This window comes from Coregonus clupeaformis, unplaced genomic scaffold (genome assembly GCF_020615455.1).
Source record: "Coregonus clupeaformis isolate EN_2021a unplaced genomic scaffold, ASM2061545v1 scaf4127, whole genome shotgun sequence".
In the NCBI taxonomy this organism is placed as follows: Eukaryota; Metazoa; Chordata; class Actinopteri; order Salmoniformes; family Salmonidae; genus Coregonus; species Coregonus clupeaformis.
The window spans coordinates 12,501-30,933 of record NW_025537581.1 but is presented as its reverse complement, the minus strand read 5'-3'; the positions used below and the strand labels follow the sequence as shown (position 1 = coordinate 30,933).

The following is an 18,433-nucleotide window of genomic DNA, read 5'->3' as shown; positions in this document are numbered from 1 at the left end:
TCTAGGAATCTTTGGGTTGTCTGAGAATTTATAGCACGGCTCTTGATAATCCTTGGTTGGGGTCCGAGCTAATTATTTGTTGCGATTGCAAATGTAAAAGATGGTGGTCCGATAGTCCAGGATTATGAAGAAAAACATTTAGATCCACAATGTCTATTCCACGGGACAAAAGTAGATCCAGGGTATGATTGTGTAAATGCATAGGTCCCAAGACATGATGGACCAAACCCACTGAGTCAATTATGACTCAGAAAGCCTTTTGGAGTGGGTTTGTGGACTTCTCCATGTGAATATTGAAGTCACCCAAAATAATAATATTATCTGCCATGACTTCGAGGTCCAATAAGAATTCAGGGAACTCAGTGAGGAACGCTGTATATGGCCCAGGAGGCCTGTAAATAGTAGGTAAAACGTGATTGCGTAAGCTGCATAGATTTCATAACTAGAAGCTCAAAAGACTAAAACGTAATATTTTTATTTTTTGTCAATTGAAATTTGCTATCATAAATGTTAGCACCACCTCTGCCTTTGTGGGATCCACGGGGGATATGGTCACTAGTGTAACCAGGAGGAGAGGCCTCATTTAACGCAGTACATTCATCAGGCATGAGCCATGTTTCAGTCCAATCACATCAAGTTTATGATCAGTGATTAGTTCATTGACTATGACTGCCTTGTAAGTGAGGGATCTAACATTAAATAATCCTATTATGAGATGTGAGATATTATCACAGTCTCTTTAAAAAATGACAGGAATGGAGGAGGTCTTTATTCCAGTGAGATTGCTAAGGCGAACACCGCCATGTTTAGTTTTGCCCAACCTAGATCGAGGCACAGACACGGTCTCAATGGGGAAAACTGAGCTGACTACACTGACTGTGCTAGTGGCAGACTCCACTAAGCTGGCCGGCTGGCTAACAGCCTGCTGCCTGGCCTGCACCCTATCTCATTGTGGAGCTAGAGGACTTAGAGCCCTGTCTATGTTGATAGATAAGACGTACCATCTACACTCGCCAATTTTTGCCTCAGCCAGCACCATCTTCAGATTAGCCTTTACGTCGGTAGCCCTGCCCCCTGGTAAACAATGTACGATCGCTGAATGATTATTTTTAAGTCTAATATTGCGGGTAATGGAGTCGCCAGTGACCAGGGTTTTCAATTGGTCAGAGCTAGTAGTGGGAGGCTTCGGCGGCTCAGACCCCGTAACAGGTGGAGGAGAGACCTGGGAAGGCTCCCTCCCACCTTCCCTCCCTACCTCCCTCCCTCCCCCCAACCTGAGGATAAAGACAGGTCACGAGACACACACACACACACACACACACACACACACACACACACACACACACACACATACACACACCTATTGTACCTATGATGAGTATGAATTCGGACAGGCAGTGACCACGGGGTTTCCAGATGTCTTCTCAGAGTCTTTGAAGTTTAAAGATCGGTGAACCTTTTACCCTTCTAACCCTTTCTCCTCCACTCACCCCATCGCCCCACATATCTTCTACAGTGAGGGGAGAAAAAGTATATGATCCCCTGCTGATTTTGTACGTTTGCCCACTGAAAAAGACATGATCAGTCTATAATTTTTAATGGTAGGTTTATTTGAACAGTGAGAGACAGAATAACAACAACAAAAATCCAGAAAAACGCATGTCAAAAATGCTATAAATTGATTTGCATTTTAATGAGGGAAATAAGTATTTGACCCTGTCACACTCTGGCTCTAGGGACTTTTTATGTTGAGCCAGGGTGTGTAGATTTCCGTGTGTTTTGTTGCTGTGTTTGAGTTCTAGTTGTTCTAGTTCTATGTTGGCCTGTGTGGCTCCCAATCAGAGGCAACGAGTGTCAGCTGTTGTGGGTTGTCTCTGATTGGGAGCCATATTTAAACTGTATGTTTTCCCTTGTATGTTGTGGGTTTTTGTTCCTTGTTCCGTATTGGTCATTGTTACTGAAGACGTCATACTTAGTCGCTGTTTTGTTTTGTGTTTGGTATACTTTAACTAAATAAAGTACCATGTTCGCTCAACACGCTGCGCAAGTTGGTCTACTTCCGTCAAGACTGATCGTGACAGAAAAACCCACCATAAAAGGACCAAGCAAGCGTGTCCAGGAGCAAGGGAGACTGGACATGGGAGGAAGCGCCGGGTAAGGAGATGGAGAGGCTGGCGATGGCCCAGGTGGGCAAATCGTGGTCCTGGGAGGACATGCTCGGGGGCAAAGGGCCATGGGCGAAGATTAAGGCCCTGGCAAGAGAGGAGCAGCGGCGTCAGCAGTGTCGTCGTCAGATGGACGAGAGGCAACCCCAGAAAATGTTTAGGGGGGGGCACACGGCTTGGGCGACTGGGCAGCAGGAGGCTGTCACAGGGCGTAATGGGAGACGAGGAGAGAAGGCCACCGGGTTACGGGAGCCATTGGCGAGAGGAGGGAAGGAAGTTGTTGAGGCACGGCGAGAGGTACTGAGGTGTATTGCCAGTCCGGTCCGGCCCGTTCCTGCTCCACGCACCAAGCCTACGGTGTGCGTCGCCAGCCCAGCCCGGCCTGTTCCTGCTCCACGCACCAAGCCTACGGTGTGCGTCGCCAGCCCAGTCCGGCCTGTCCCTGCTCCACGCACCTAAGCCTACGGTGTGCGTCGCCAGCCCATCCGGCCTGTTCCTGCTCCACGCACCAAGCCTCACGGTGTGCGTCGCCAGCCCAGCCCGGCCTGTTCCTGCTCCACGCACCAAGCCTACGGTGTGCATCGCCAGCCCAGCCCGGCCTGTTCCTGCTCCACGCACCAAGCCTACGGTGTGCGTCGCCAGCCCAGCCCGGCCTGTTCCTGCTCCACGCACCAAGCCTACGGTGTGCGTCGCCAGCCCAGTCCGGCCTGTCCCTGCTCCACGCACCAAGCCTACGGTGTGCGTCGCCAGCCCAGTCCGGCCTGTTCCTGCTCCACGACCGCCTACGAAGTGCGTCACCAGCCCAGCCCGGCCTGTCCCTGCTCCACGCACCGGGCCTACGGGGTGCGTCGCCAGCCCTGCCCGGCCGGTTCCTGCTCCACGCACCAAGCCCACGGTGTGCGTTCGCCAGCCCAGCCCGCCTGTTCCTACTCCACGCACCAAGCCTACGGTGTGCGTCGACAGCCCAGCCCGGCCTGTGCCCTGCTCCACGCACCAAGCCTACGGGGTGCGTCGCCAGCCCGACCCGGCCTGTTCCTGCCACTCGCGACCAAACCTACGTCACGTCACCAGCCCGACCCGCCTATTACCTGCCACTCGCACCCAAACCTATGGTGCGCGTCGCCAGCCCGGTCCGGCCTGTTCCTGCTACTCGCACCAAGCCAAGGGTGCGAGTCGGTCAGCCTGGTCCAGCCCGTTCCTGCTACTCGCACCAACCGAGTCGAGTCGTCAGCCTGGTCCAGCCCGTTCCTGCCACTTTCGCACTCTGGCCAGGGGGTGCGAGTCGTCAGCCTGGTCCAGCCCGTTCCTGCTACTCACACCAAGCCAGGGGGTGCGAGTCATCAGCCTGGTCCAGCCCGTTCCGGCTCCACGCACTCAAGCCAAGGGTGTGAGTCGTCAGTCGGTGAGGCCCGTTCCGGCTCCACGCACCCGGCCAAGGGTGCCGAGTTCGTCCAGTCCGGTGAGGCCGTTCCGGCTCCACGCACCGAGCCAGGGGTGCGAGTCGCCAGTCGGTGAGGGTTCGGCTCACGCACCAAGCCAGGGGTGCGAATGCGTCAGTCGGCACAACCCGTGCCTGGGTCATCGGTGCCAATTCAGGTACCGCTCAACTGCTCCACTAAGGAGCTGAAGCCTACCGCTCCTGCTAATCGCCTCAGTCCAGCTCCAGCCAGCGGGCCCAGACCGGACCAGGGGCGCTATGGGGGTTGTTGGAGGGTGGTGGGCAAGCCCGAGCCGGGCCGCCGCCGAGGAGGAATGCCCACCCAGCCCTCCCCTGTTTTGCTCGTATTTAGCGCGGTCGCAGTCCGGCGTCTTCCTAGGGAGTACTGTCACACTCTGGCTCTAGGGACTTTTTATGTTGAGCCAGGGTGTGTAGATTTCCGTGTGTTTTGTTGCTGTGTTTGAGTTCTAGTTGTTCTAGTTCTATGTTGGCCTGTGTGGCTCCCAATCAGAGGCAACGAGTGTCAGCTGTTGTGGGTTGTCTCTGATTGGGAGCCATATTTAAACTGTATGTTTTCCCTTGTATGTTGTGGGTTTTTGTTCCTTGTTCCGTATTGGTCATTGTTACTGAGGACGTCACGAGTCGTGTTTTGTTTTGTGTTTGGTATACTTTAACTAAATAAAGTACCATGTTCGCTCAACACGCTGCGCATTGGTCTACTTCTCGTCAAGACGATCGTGACAGACCCCTCTGATCTTCCATGGAGCCCCAGGCCGAGGGAGATTGACAGGTCTTTTGTGTTTCTTCCATTTGCGAATAATCGCACCAACTGTTGTCACCTTCTCACCAAGCTGCTTGGCGATGGTCTTGTAGCCCATTCCAGCCTTGTGTCCAGGTCTACAAACTTGTCCCTGAGCATCCTTGGAGCTCTTTGGTCTTGGCCATGGTGGAGAGTTTGGAATCTGATTGATTGATTGCCTCTGTGGAGCTGGTATGCTTTTATACAGGTAACAAGCTGAGATTAGGAGCACTCCCTTTAAGAGTGTGCCCCTAATCTCAGCTCGTTACCTGTATAAAAGACACCTGGGAGCCAGAAATCTTTCTGATTGAGAGGGGGTTAAATACTTATTTCCCTCATTAAAATGCAAATCAATTTATAACATTTTTTACATGCGTTTTTCTGGATTTTTTTGTTGTTATTCTGTCTTTGACTGTTCAAATAAACCTACCATTAAAATTATAGACTGATCATTTCTTTGTCAGTGGGCAAACGTACAAAATCAGCAGGGGATCAAATACTTTTTTCCCTCACTGTACATTAACCTATTAACCCTTAAAGGGGAGGAAGTCAAGTTCTGAGTTTGTTGTTGTTGAGAAGCCCTGTGAGAGAGAGAAACACTTATGTTATTGAATCTGTGCCAGGTAAGTCTTTGAGAACAAATTATATTTGGATATAGTGAATGTGAGCTATGGACATGTAGTGAGTAAAGGTGTCATCACAGATGGATAGAGGGAAAGAGAGTAAAGGTAGAAAGAGGGAGAGAGGGAGAGAGGGAGAGAGAAACAGAAAGCAAGAGAGAGAGAGAGAGAGAGAGAGAGAGAGAGAGAGAGAGAGAAACAGAAAGCAAGAGAGAGCGAGAGAGAGAGAGAGAGGGAGAGAGAGAGAGAAACAGAAAGCAAGAGAGAGAGAGAGAGAGTAGAGAGAGAGAGAGAGAGAGAGAAACAGAAAGCAAGAGAGAGAGAGAGAGAGAGAGAGAGAGAGAGAAGAGAGAGAGAGAGAGAGAGAGAGAGAGAGAAACAGAAAGCAAGAGATAGAGAGAGAGAGAGAGAGAGAGAGAGAGAGAGGGAAAGAGAGAAACAGAAAGCAAGAGAGAGAGAGAGAGAGAGACAGAGCAAGAGAGAGAGAGAGAGAGAGAGAGAGAGAGAGAGAGAGAGAGAGAGAGAGAAAGAGAGAAGAGAGCAAACAGAAAGCAAGAGAGAGAGAGAGAGAGAGAGAGAGAGAGAGAAACAGAAAGCAAGAGAGAGAGAGGGAGCGAGAGAGAGAGAGAGAGAGAGAGAGAGAGAGAGAGAGAGAGAGAGAGAGAGAGCTCTAAGCTGCAGCTTCATAGTAGCCCACACACTGGTAATAAACTGGCCTGTTCCATCTCATCATCACGGGAGAGGGGGCTGGAGGGATGGAGGAGAGGAAAGTAGGAAGGGACTTAGGAAAGAGGCAGGGATATGATGGAGTGGGTGTGGCTGAGAGAGAGGAAGGGATAGAGGGAGGGATGAAGAGAGGGGGGAGGGATGGATGGATGAAGGGAGGAGCAGAGGGAGGGATTGATGAAGGGAGGAGCCTATAGAGGGATTGTCAGCATCACTAGTAATCTCTCCATTAGACGTGTATCAGGCAGCAGCCATCCCTCTACCGCTGCTTTCTCTCTATCTCTCTCTATTTCTGTCTTTCTCTCCTTCTTTTATCCATCTCACGTTCTCTCTCTCAATCCCCACCTCCTGTGAACAATGTCACTCACCCTCCTCTCCTCCTTCTTCTCTCCTCCCTCCTTCCCTCCTTCCCTCTCTCCTGGTCTTCAGTTGTAACATACCACTGAGACGCTAGTCAGGCGGTTCTGCTCTTCTGGGTATTTCTTTCTCTTTCACTCTCTCTCTCTCTCTCTCTCTCTCTCTCTCTCTCTCTCTCTCTCTCTCTCTCTCTCTCTCTCTCTCTCTCTCAGTCCCTCTTTATTCCATCGATCTCTCTCTCTCTTTCTCTCTCTCTCTCTGGATGGTGGATATGTGGAAATTCGGCAAGACCCAGAGCAAGGCACCGCCGGTTGCATGTCAGCCCAGCAACGTGAGTCTGAGTGTGGGGAGGAGAGAGAGGGTGGACAGGGTGGGAACAGATAGACTAACGGCTGCTACAGAGCTTATCTGCTTCCTTAACCCGGACACAGAGTGAGACTGGGCACCAAGATAAGAAAGAGAGAGGGAGAGAGAGAGAGAGAGAGAGAGAGAGAGAGAGAGAGAGAGAGAGAGAGTTTGTTTGTGCCCTGAAGAGACTGAGATAAGTTTTGTTGCTCTTGGAAACTTTATTTGTTATAGACAGACTGTGGACTCTTCTCCACTCCTGGTCTCATAATGAGTGTGAGTTTGTCTGTTCTGTTATGGCTGTCTTGATTATTATTCTAGATAGTGGTGTTATTGTTGACTTTTTAGCAGCTGGATCATTTTAGTTTAGGGAGAGCTCTCCCCTCTCTCTCTCTCTGTTCTGTCTGAAGTCTGTGTGTTCAGACTCAGAGGGAAAGTTTGTGTCTCAGAGCTGCTGAGTGAGAGTGGGGCTGTGTATCAAATGGTACCCTATTCCCTACATAGTGCACTACTTTTGACCAGAGCCTTATGGACCTTGGTTAAAAGTAGTGCACTTTATAGGGAATATGGTTCCATTTGGGATGCAGCTGTGCTTATATGTTATTCCAGGAAGTGATGATGACGGTAACAGTAGGATAATCTATTTCTACATCTCTCTCTAGCTCGCGATAGAGAGAGAGAGAGAGAGAGAGAGAGAGAGAGAGAGAGAGACACAGAGAGAGAGAGAGAGAGAGAGAGAGAGAGAGAGAGAGAGAGAGAGAGAGAGAGAGAGAGACAGAGAGACAGAGAGAGAGAGAGAGAGAGAGAGAGAGAGAGAGAGAGAGAGAGAGAGAGAGAGAGAGAGGGGGGGGGGGGAGAGAGAGAGAGAGAGAGAGAGAGAGAGAGAGAGAGAGAGAGACGAGAGAGAGAGAGAGAGAGAGAGAGAGAGACAGAGCGAGAGAGAGAGAGAGAGAGAGAGAGAGAGAGAGAGAGAGAGAGAGGGGAATGAGAGAGAGATGAAGGGAGAGAGAGAAAGGGAGAGAGAGAGAGAGAGACCAGAGAGGGAGAGATGCAGAGGGGAGAAAGAGAGATAGAGAGAGCGAGATGGAGATGTGAGAGATGGAGGGGAGAGGATATTGGGTGTGAAAAGGGAGAACGTTTAGGAAGAGACAAGGGGGAGTGTATTTTAGTGCTGACTGTGTCTGTAATGTCTAACTTCCTGTGTCTTATTAAACACTGTAGTGAAGCTCTCTTTAATGGCTTCCCTTGTGAGGATCTTACTGAGTTACTGACATTCCAGTGTTGCTTGGAAATAAATAACCTCTGTCTTCAGAGAGAGAGAGGAGAGAGAAAGAGAGAGAGAGAGAGAGAGAGAGAGAGAGAGAAAGAGAGGAGAGGAGAGAGAGAGAGAGAGAGAGAGGAGAGAGAGAGAGAGGCCTCTAGGTATGTCACATGACTGACTCCATTTCTCCACTCTGACACTGAACATGTGGAGAGGAAAAACAGTCCTGAGAGAGAGAGAGAAAAAGAGAGTGAGATAGAAAGACAGGAATAGAGTGAGGAGAGAGAGTGTGTGTGTCTGTGTGTGTGTGTCTGTGTGTGTCTGTGTGTGTGTGTGTCTCTGTGTGTGTGTGTGTGTGTGTGTGATAGAGAGATAGAGTAAGAGAGAGGGAGAGAGCAAGGCTTTTTCAGCTCCCAGAATGCTTTGGGCCACATACTTCCACGCTACTTCCTTACATTATGCATTTGGAACAATATAGCAGTCTAAAATGAGCTGTTGCTGAAGAAACCAAATGCATTAGCTGCCTTAAAGTGCTCTGAGGACAGGGGGAGACAGGTGGAGAGCAGGGGGGAGGTGGAGGGAGACAGGGGGAGGTGGAGGGGAGGAAGGGGGAGGCACAGGGAGGCAGGGTGGTGGAGGGGAGACAGGAGGCAAGGGGGAGGCAGGGGGAGGCAGGGGAGGCTGAGGGGAGGGAGGCATGGGAGGCATGGGAGGCAGGGGGAGGCAGGGGGAGGCTGAGGGAGGGGAGAGGGAGGCAGGAGGCATGGGAGGCATGGGGGAGGCAGGGGGAGGCAGGGGGAGGCTGAGGAAGGGAGGAGGCAGGAGGCATGGGAGGCATGGGGAGGCAGGGGGAGGCATGGGGAGGCAGGGGGAGTGAGCACTGAGGAAATCTGGATCATGTGCTAGCTTTCAGGAATGTTTTCCGAACAAGCTTTAATAACAGGTAGTCACACCAGTAACCCTGTGGTGCAGTTACCCACGCATTACAGCCATTCTCTAAATACTATGGAGCAACCTACATTTATGCGGCGCCATGTGTGTTTTGTGTGTGTGTTGTGTATTGTGTGTGTTGTGTATTTTGTATTGTGTGTTGTGTATTGTGTGGTGTGTGTTGTGTGTTGTGTATTGTGTTTTGTGTGATGTGTGTTGTGTATTGTGTGTTGTGTGTTGTGTGCTGTGTGTTGTGTATTGTGTATTGTGTATTGTGTATTGTATATTGTGTGTTGTGTGTTGTGTGTTGTGTGTTGTATATTGTGTGTTGTGTGTTGTGTATTGTGTATTGTGTATTGTGTATTGTGTATTGTGTGTTGTGTGTTGTGTGTTGTGTATTGTGTGGTGTGTATTGTGTGGTGTGTATTGTGTGTTGTGTATTGTGTGTTGTGTGTTGTGTGTTGTGTATTGTGTATTGTATATTGTGTATTGTGTATTGTGTATTGTGTGTTGTGTGTTGTGTCTCCCCCCCCCCCAGTACTGTAACTCTGTCCTCCAACCCCTTTGTTTTGTTGTTTCGCCCCAGCAGGCCCACCCCCCAGAGTCTATAGACCCCAGTGAAGAGACCACAGACACAGAGGACAATGAGAGGGAGGACCTGGGAGTTAGAGAGGACCAAAGGAACATTATCCTTCACCTGCTGTCACAGCTAAAACTGGGCATGGACCTCACACGGGTAAGAACTATATCCTGACCAATAAGAATCTACTGTATAGACCCCCGTTCTGTGTTTCGCGAAGCGTTGCCGCACGATGGCGATGCGCGCAAGTTGGTGGCAGAACAAGGGGGGAGTTCTTATAGAACGCCTGCAGAAATATCCTCTATTTACGTGTTGCTTATGAGTGCATTTCACACTACTTTTGGATTATAATTGGATTTTTAAGGCTCGTATGAATGTCCTGCTTAATATAATGTTTGTGTTGTCATCGCAAATCAACTGCATTATACTTCAACAAGTAAAATGGCTCTTTGCTAGCTTTTGCTACAGCGTATATATATCAATGAGCGTTAGCATTCTAGCTAACAACTGCTGCATCCAAAATAGTTATTTTGCAAAGATCACAACCAAATATAATCTTCGTGACTGTTCAATCAAGAATCAAAACATTATGTGTGCGTTTGAGAACCCCAAAAAGTTATTTTTGTTTAGAAGTAATAAAAACATAAATCTAGGCTGCCCTATCCCATCTGGACAAGAGGAATACCTATGTAAGAATGGTGTTCATTGACTATAGCTCAGCATTCAACACTCATAGTACCATCCAAGCTCATCATTAAGCTTCGAGGCCCTGGGTCTGAACCCCGCCCTGTGCAACTCGTCCTGGACTTCCTGACGGGCCGCCCCCAGGTGGTGGTTGGGAAACAACATCTCCAACACTGGGGCACTACAAGGGTGCGTGCTCAGCCCACTCCTGTACTCCCTGTTCACCCATGACTGCGTGGCCAAGCACAGCCTCCAACTCAATCATCAAGTTTGCAGACGACACAACAGTAGTAGGCTTGATTACCAACAATGACGAGACAGCCTACAGGGACCGAAAAGGTGAGGTTCTGGGAGTGTGGTACCAGGAAAATAACCTCTGACTCAACGTCAACAAAACAAAGGAGATGATCGTGGACTTCAGGAAACAGCAGAGGGAACACCCCTATCCACATCCACGGGACCGCAGTGGAGAAGGTGGTAAGCTTCAGGTTCCTTGCGTACACATCACTGACAGAACTGAAATGATCCACCCACGCAGACAGTGTGGTGAAAAGGCGCAACAGAGCCTCTTCAACCTCAGGAGGCTGAAGAAATTTGGCCACCTAAACCCTCACAAACTTTTACAGATGCACAATTGAGAGCATCCTGTCGGGCTGTATCACCACCTGGTGCGGCAACTGCACCGCCCGCACCGCAGGGCTCTCCAGAGGGTGGTGGTCTGCCGAACGCATAACAGAGGTAAACTACCCGCCCTCCAAGACACCTACAGCACCCGATGTCACGGAAGGCCAAAAAGATCATCAAGGACATCAACCACCCGGACCCAACTGCCTGTTCACCGTCTATCATCCAGAAGCCGAGGTCAGTACAGGTGCATCAAAGCTGGGACGAGAGAATGAAAAAACGCTTCTATCTCAAAGCCAACAGACTGTTAAATAGCCATCACTAGCACATTAGAGCTGCTGCTGCCAATTGAAATCACTGGCCACTTTAAGAAATGGAACACTAGTCACTTTAATAATGTTTACATATCTTGCCTACTCATCTCATATGTATATACTGTATTCTATTCTATAATATTCTACTGTATCATAGTCCATGCCGCTCTGTCATTGCTTGTCCATATATGTATATATTCTTAAATCCCATTCTTTACTAGAATTTGTGCTTGGTATATGTTGTGAAATTATTATATATTACTTGTTAGATATTACTGCACTGTCGAGCTAGAAGCAAAAGCATTTCGATACACCCGCAATAACATCTGCTAAAACACGTGTATGTGACAAATAAGATTTGATTTGATTTGAATTGAATGGCGCAGATGGCAATGAGAGTCACGTGTCTGTGCCTGACGTCGCGTATCGTGGAAAAGGGTCTATATCACCAGTGGAAGTTAAATCAAACACCATCTACTGTATTTTAACGGACATGAACCCTTGCTGGGTACATCTCACTGCACGGGTAAGAACGATACTTAGGTTATAGTGTTCATCTGTGTTTCTCAATTGTATTCATTGCGGGTACTGTACAAGCACACCTGATTCAACCTCTTCGCTCCCCCTCTCCTCTCCTCTCCTCTCCTCTCCTCTCCTCTCCTCTCCTCTCCTCTCCTCTCCTCTCCTCTCCTCTCCTCTCCTCTCCCCCTCACACCTGATTCAAATTTGGGGTGACAGCCTACTCAAGGGCACCAGTGAGCATTAGTGAAATGGACCAACATCAGTCGTCAGTGTTCTAACGGTGAACCAACGACACCAACTACCTCCAGATAGTGAAACCGAACCCAGCTCCCTGCTCTCTTCACTCAGTCACAGATGGCAGAGAGCACCAGGTGCTGACACAGATAAATTACCTATCTATCACCATAAAAGGAGATGTATTCATTATTTAGTTGCTAGTTCATTCCCAAACCTCCATCTGTCCAGTCCCTCTCCTGCCACTCACACTCCTGTCCTCTACTCCTCCTCTCCTATCTTCTCCTACCCCTCCTCCCTCTCCTCTTCTTTCCTCTCCCTCTCCCTCCTCTTCCTTTCCTCTCCTCTCCTCTCCTCTCCTCTCCTCTCCTCTCCTCTCCTCTCCTCTCCTTCCTCCTCTCCTCTCCTCTCCTCTCCCTCTCTCCTCTCCTCTCTCTCCTCTCCTCTCCTCTCCTCCCCTTTTCCCTCCCTCCCTCTCCTCTCCTCTCCTCTCCTCTCCTCTCCCTTCCTCTCCTCTCCCTCTCCTCTCCTCTCCCTCCTCTCCTCTCTCTCCTCCTCTCCTACCTCTCCTACCTCCTCTCCTCTCCTCTCCTCTCCCCTTTCCTCTCCTCTCCTCTCCTCTCCTCTCCTCTCCTCTCTCTCCTCTCCTCTCTCTCCCTCTCCTCTCCTCTCCTCTCCTCTCTCTCCTCCTCCCTCTCTCTCCTCCCTCTCCCCCTCCTCTTCCCTTCCCCCTCTCTCCTCTCCTCCCCCCCCCCCTCTCCTCTCCTCTCTCCTCTCCTCTCCTCTCCCTCCCTCTCCTCTCCTCTCCTCTCCTCTCCTGTCCTCCACACTGTCCTCTCCTCATCCCACCTTGAGCTAATGCAGTCTACAACATTATTTTTATTTTTTTTCCTGTCTGTGGGCAACTTTGTCTTCCTCCTATTATACTTATATCCCTTATCATATGTCCAATTTCATAAATGCTTATTCAACAACCACCTTAAGATATAACAGTGAATATTTTGTTTATCGCCTGAAGTTCGAGGGTTCCATCTCTTGTTCTTCATCCTGTGATTGTCTATAGCGGGCACCAGTAGTGCTCAGGTGAATGCAGTGACAGCGACTGACTGCTACCTCCCTCATGTGGCTCGTAACACTGTCGTATTTCACTAATATGTATTATATGACGTAATGCAGTGCATAATCTGTGTATTTATTGACCTTGTGATTATCTTTATCACCTACCTTTAACCAACGGTCTACCACCCCCTACTTTGATTCTTATCACCCTGGACCCCTATTCCAACAGTCTGACACCCACCCTGCTAGTTGAGTTAACCTTATCACCTGGACCCCCTATTAACCAGGCGGTCGCTACACACGCACCTATCTTTGATTAACCTTATCACCTGGACCCTATTACCACAGTCTGACTCAGCACCCTAGTAGTTCAATTAACTTATCACCTACCCATATTAACCAACAGTCTACACACCGCACCCTAGTGTTATTATTCACCTGACCCCTATTAACCAACAGTCTGAAACAGCACCCTAGCTGGTTGATTCACCCTACACTCCCTCAGTCAGTCGTCAGTCAGTCAGTGAGTCCCTCGGGTCAGTCAGTCGTCAGTCGGTCACTCCCTCAGTCAGTCAGTCAGTCGGTCCCTCAGTCAGTCAGTCAGTCGGTCACTCTCTCCGGTCAGTCAGTCAGTCGTCGGTCCTCAGTCAGTCAGTCAGTCCCTCAGTCAGTCAGTCAGTCCCTCAGTCAGTCAGTCAGTCAGTCACTCCCTCAGTCAGTCAGTCACTCCCTCAGTCAGTCAGTCAGTCAGTCATTCCCTCAGTCAGTCAGTCAGTGAGTCCCTCAGTCAGTCAGTCAGTCAGTCAGTGAGTCCCTCAGTCAGTCAGTCACTCCCTCAGTCAGTCAGTCAGTCAGTCATTCCCTCAGTCAGTCAGTCAGTCAGTCATTCCCTCAGTCAGTCAGTCAGTCAGTCACTCCCTCAGTCAGTCAGTCACTCCCTCAGTCAGTCAGTCAGTCAGTCAGTGAGTCCCTCAGTCAGTCAGTCAGTCAGTCACTCCCTCAGTCAGTCAGTCACTCCCTCAGTCAGTCAGTCAGTCAGTCAGTGAGTCCCTCAGTCAGTCAGTCAGTCAGTCAGTCACTCCCTCAGTCAGTCAGTCAGTCAGTCAGTCAGTCCCTCAGTCAGTCAGTCAGTCAGTCACTCCCTCAGTCAGTCAGTCAGTCAGTCAGTCAGTCAGTCCCTCAGTCAGTCAGTCAGTCAGTCACTCCCTCAGTCAGTCAGTCAGTCAGTCAGTCATTCCCTCAGTCAGTCAGTCAGTCAGTCAGTGAGTCCCTCAGTCAGTCACTCCCTCAGTCAGTCAGTCAGTCAGTCACTCCCTCAGTCAGTCAGTCAGTCAGTCGCAGTGCACTCCTCAGTCAGTCCGGTCAGTCAGTCACTCCCTCAGTCAGTCAGTCAGTCAGTCACTCCCTCAGTCAGTCAGTCAGTCCCTCAGTCAGTCAGTCAGTCAGTCAGTCACTCCTCAGTCAGTCGGTCAGTCCCTCAGTCAGTCAGTCAGTCAGTCAGTCCCTCAGTCAGTCAGTCAGTCAGTCACTCCTCAGTCGGTCAGTCAGTCCCTCAGTCAGTCAGTCAGTCCTCGTCAGTCAGTCTCCCTCAGTCAGTCAGTCAGTCAGTCATTGTTTCCCTCAGTCGGTCAGTCACTCCCTCAGTCAGTCAGTCAGTCGGTCAGTCCCTCGGTCAGTCAGTCAGTCAGTCACTCCCTCAGTCAGTCAGTCAGTCCTCAGTCAGTCAGTCAGTCCTCAGTCAGTCCCTCAGTCAGTCAGTCAGTCAGTCCTCCTCAGTCAGTCAGTCAGTCCCTCAGTCAGTCAGTCAGTCCCTCAGTCAGTCAGTCCCTCAGTCAGTCAGTCAGTCAGTCACTCCCTCAGTCAGTCAGTCAGTCCCTCAGTCAGTCAGTCAGTCCCTCACCCACCCATCCCCTAAGTCAGTCCCTTCACTCACCCATCTCCTCAGTCAGTCAGTCAGTGAGCTAGTCAGTCAGTCAGTCCCTCAGTCAGTCAGTCCCCCAGTCAATCAGCCAGTCACTCCCTCACTCACCCATCCCCTCAGTCAGTCAGTCAGTCCCTCAGTCGTCAGTCAGTCCCTCACTCATCCATCCCCTCAGTCAGTCAGTCAGTCAGTCCCTCAGTCCCTCAGTCAGTCAGTCAGTCAGTCACTCACCCATCCCCTCAGTCACTCACCCATCCCCTCAGTCACTCACCCATCCCCTCAGTCACTCACCCATCCCCTCAGTCCCTCAGTCACTCCCTCAGTCAGTCAGTCCCTCACTCACCCATCCCCTCAGTCAAACATCCCCTCAGTCACCCATCCCCTCAGTCAAACATCCCCTCAGTCAAACATCCCCTCAGTCAAACATCCCCTCAGTCAAACATCCCACCACCCATTCAGAAATGTTCTGTCTCTTACTCTCCTCAAATAGACGTCTCTCTGGCTGCAGGCCATGGATTGATCCTGGGATTCTACGATTCTGATTCTGAGTTTCAGTAGAAGGACTGTTATGTGAATATGAACTCTAACCACAGAGTACAGTTCTATTGCGTAACTAATAGTACTTTATGTAATCTGATAAGCAGTTAGTTTGGTAACTCCTTTAATTCTATTTTGATGGAAATCCTAGATGACATTGGGTCAGACGTTATATGTGAAAGTTATGCTCTTTGAAATAGATTTGTATAATGCTGATATAATCCTTACTTAATGGTGAGGACACCTTGCGTTTTACATTTTTACATTTTAGTAATTTAGCAAACGCTCTTATCCAGAGCGACTTACAGTCAGTGCATTCAACTAAGGTTAGGTAGGTACAGTGGCTTGCGAAAGTATTCACCCCCCTTGGCATTTTTCCTATTTTGTTGCCTTACAACCTGCAATTAACATTTATTTTTTTGGGAGTTTGTATCATTTGATTTCACACAACATGCCCACCACTTTGAAGATGCAATTTTTGGTTGTTGTGTGAAACTATTGTTTCTGGTGTATAAACTACTGTGTTAACTGGTGTATAAACTACTGTGTTAACTGATGTATAAACTACTGTGTTAACTGGTGTATAAACTACTGTGTTTAACTGGTGTAAACTACTGTGTTAACTGGTGCGTAAACTACTGTGTTAACTGGTGTAAACTACTGTGTTAACTGGTGTATAAACTACTGTGTTAACTGGTGTAAACTACTGTGTTAACTGGTGTAAACTACTGTGTTATCTGGTGTAAACTACTGTGTTAACTGGTGTATAAACTACTGTGTTAACTGGTGCGTAAACTACTGTGTTAACTGGTGTAAACTACTGTGTTAACTGGTGTATAAACTACTGTGTTAACTGGTGTATAAACTACTGTGTTAACTGGTGTATAAACTACTGTGTTAACTGGTGTATAAACTACTGTGTTAACTGGTGTATAAACTACTGTGTTAACTGGTGTATACTACTGTGTTAACTGGTGTAAACTACTGTGTTAACTGGTGTAAACTACTGTGTTAACTGGTGTAAACTACTGTGTTAACTGGTGTATAAACTACTGTGTTAACTGGTGTATACTACTGTGTTAACTGGTGTAAACTACTGTGTTAACTGGTGTAAACTACTGTGTTAACTGGTGTAAACTACTGTGTTATCTGGTGTAAACTACTGTGTTAACTGGTGTATAAACTACTGTGTTAACTGGTGCGTAAACTACTGTGTTAACTGGTGTAAACTACTGTGTTAACTGGTGTATAAACTACTGTGTTAACTGGTGTATAAACTACTGTGTTAACTGGTGTATAAACTACTGTGTTAACTGGTGTATAAACTACTGTGTTAACTGGTGTATAAACTACTGTGTTAACTGGTGCGTAAACTACTGTGTTAACTGGTATAAACTACTGTGTTAACTGGTGTATAAACTACTGTGTTAACTGGTGTATAAACTACTGTGTTAACTGGTGTATAAACTACTGTGTTAACTGGTGTAAACTACTGTGTTAACTGATGTATAAACTACTGTGTTAACTGGTGTGTAAACTACTGTGTTAACTGGTGTATAAACTACTGTGTTAACTGGTGTAAACTACTGTGTTAACTGGTGTATAAACTACTGTGTTAACTGGTGTATACTACTGTGTTAACTGGTGTATAAACTACTGTGTTAACTGGTGTATACTACTGTGTTAACTGGTGTATAAACTACTGTGTTAACTGGTGTAAACTACTGTGTTAACTGGTGTAAACTACTGTGTTAACTGGTGTAAATTACTGTGTTAACTGGTGTAAACTACTGTGTTATCTGGTGTAAACTACTGTGTTAACTGGTGTATAAACTACTGTGTTAACTGGTGCGTAAACTACTGTGTTAACTGGTGTAAACTACTGTGTTAACTGGTGTATAAACTACTGTGTTAACTGGTGTATAAACTACTGTGTTAACTGGTGTATAAACTACTGTGTTAACTGGTGTATAAACTACTGTGTTAACTGGTGTATAAACTACTGTGTTAACTGGTGCGTAAACTACTGTGTTAACTGGTATAAACTACTGTGTTAACTGGTGTATAAACTACTGTGTTAACTGGTGTATAAACTACTGTGTTAACTGAGTGCAGTAAACTACTGTGTTAACTGGTGTAAACTACTGTGTTAACTGGTGTATAAACTACTGTGTTAACTGGTGTATAAACTACTGTGTTAACTGGTGTATAAACTACTGTGTTAACTGGTATAAACTACTGTGTTAACTGGTGTATAAACTACTGTGTTAGCAGGTGTATAAACTACTGTGTTAACTGGTGTATAAACTACTGTGTTAACTGGTATAAACTACTGTGTTAACTGGTGTATAAACTACTGTGTTAACTGTTGTAAACTACTGTGTTAACTGGTGTATAAACTACTGTGTTAACTGGTGTATAAACTACTGTGTTAACTGGTGTGTAAACTACTGTGTTAACTGTTGTATAAACTACTGTGTTAACTGGTGTAAACTACTGTGTTAACTGGTGTATAAACTACTGTGTTAACTGGTATAAACTACTGTGTTAACTGGTGTATAAACTACTGTGTTAGCAGGTGTATAAACTACTGTGTTAACTGGTGTATAAACTACTGTGTTAACTGGTATAAACTACTGTGTTAACTGGTGTATAAACTACTGTGTTAACTGGTGTATAAACTACTGTGTTAACTGGTATAAACTACTGTGTTAACTGGTGTATAAACTACTGTGTTAACTGGTGTAAACTACTGTGTTAACTGGTGTATAAATTACTGTGTTAACTGGTGTATAAACTACTGTGTTAACTGGTATAAACTACTGTGTTAACTGGTGTATAAACTACTGTGTTAACTGGTGCGTAAACTACTGTGTTAACTGGTATAAACTACTGTGTTAACTGGTGTATACTACTGTGTTAACTGGTGTATACTACTGTGTTAACTGGTGTATAAACTACTGTGTTAACTGGTGTATAAACTACTGTGTTAACTGGTATAAACTACTGTGTTAACTGGTGTATAAACTACTGTGTTAACTGGTGCGTAAACTACTGTGTTAACTGGTATAAACTACTGTGTTAACTGGTGTAAACTACTGTGTTAACTGGTATAAACTACTGTGTTAACTGGTGTATACTACTGTGTTAACTGGTGTATAAACTACTGTGTTAACTGGTGTAAACTACTGTGTTAACTGGTGTATACTACTGTGTTAACTGGTGTATAAACTACTGTGTTAACTGGTGTATAAACTACTGTGTTAACTGGTATAAACTACTGTGTTAACTGGTGTAAACTACTGTGTTAACTGGTG

At 47.4% G+C, this 18,433-nt stretch overlaps 1 pseudogene; it reads left to right on the top strand.

The window, feature by feature from the left end:
- Positions 1–6,376: 6,376 nt before the first annotated feature.
- Positions 6,377–18,433, top strand: part of LOC123490548 — a 24,438-nt pseudogene continuing 12,381 nt past the window's right edge.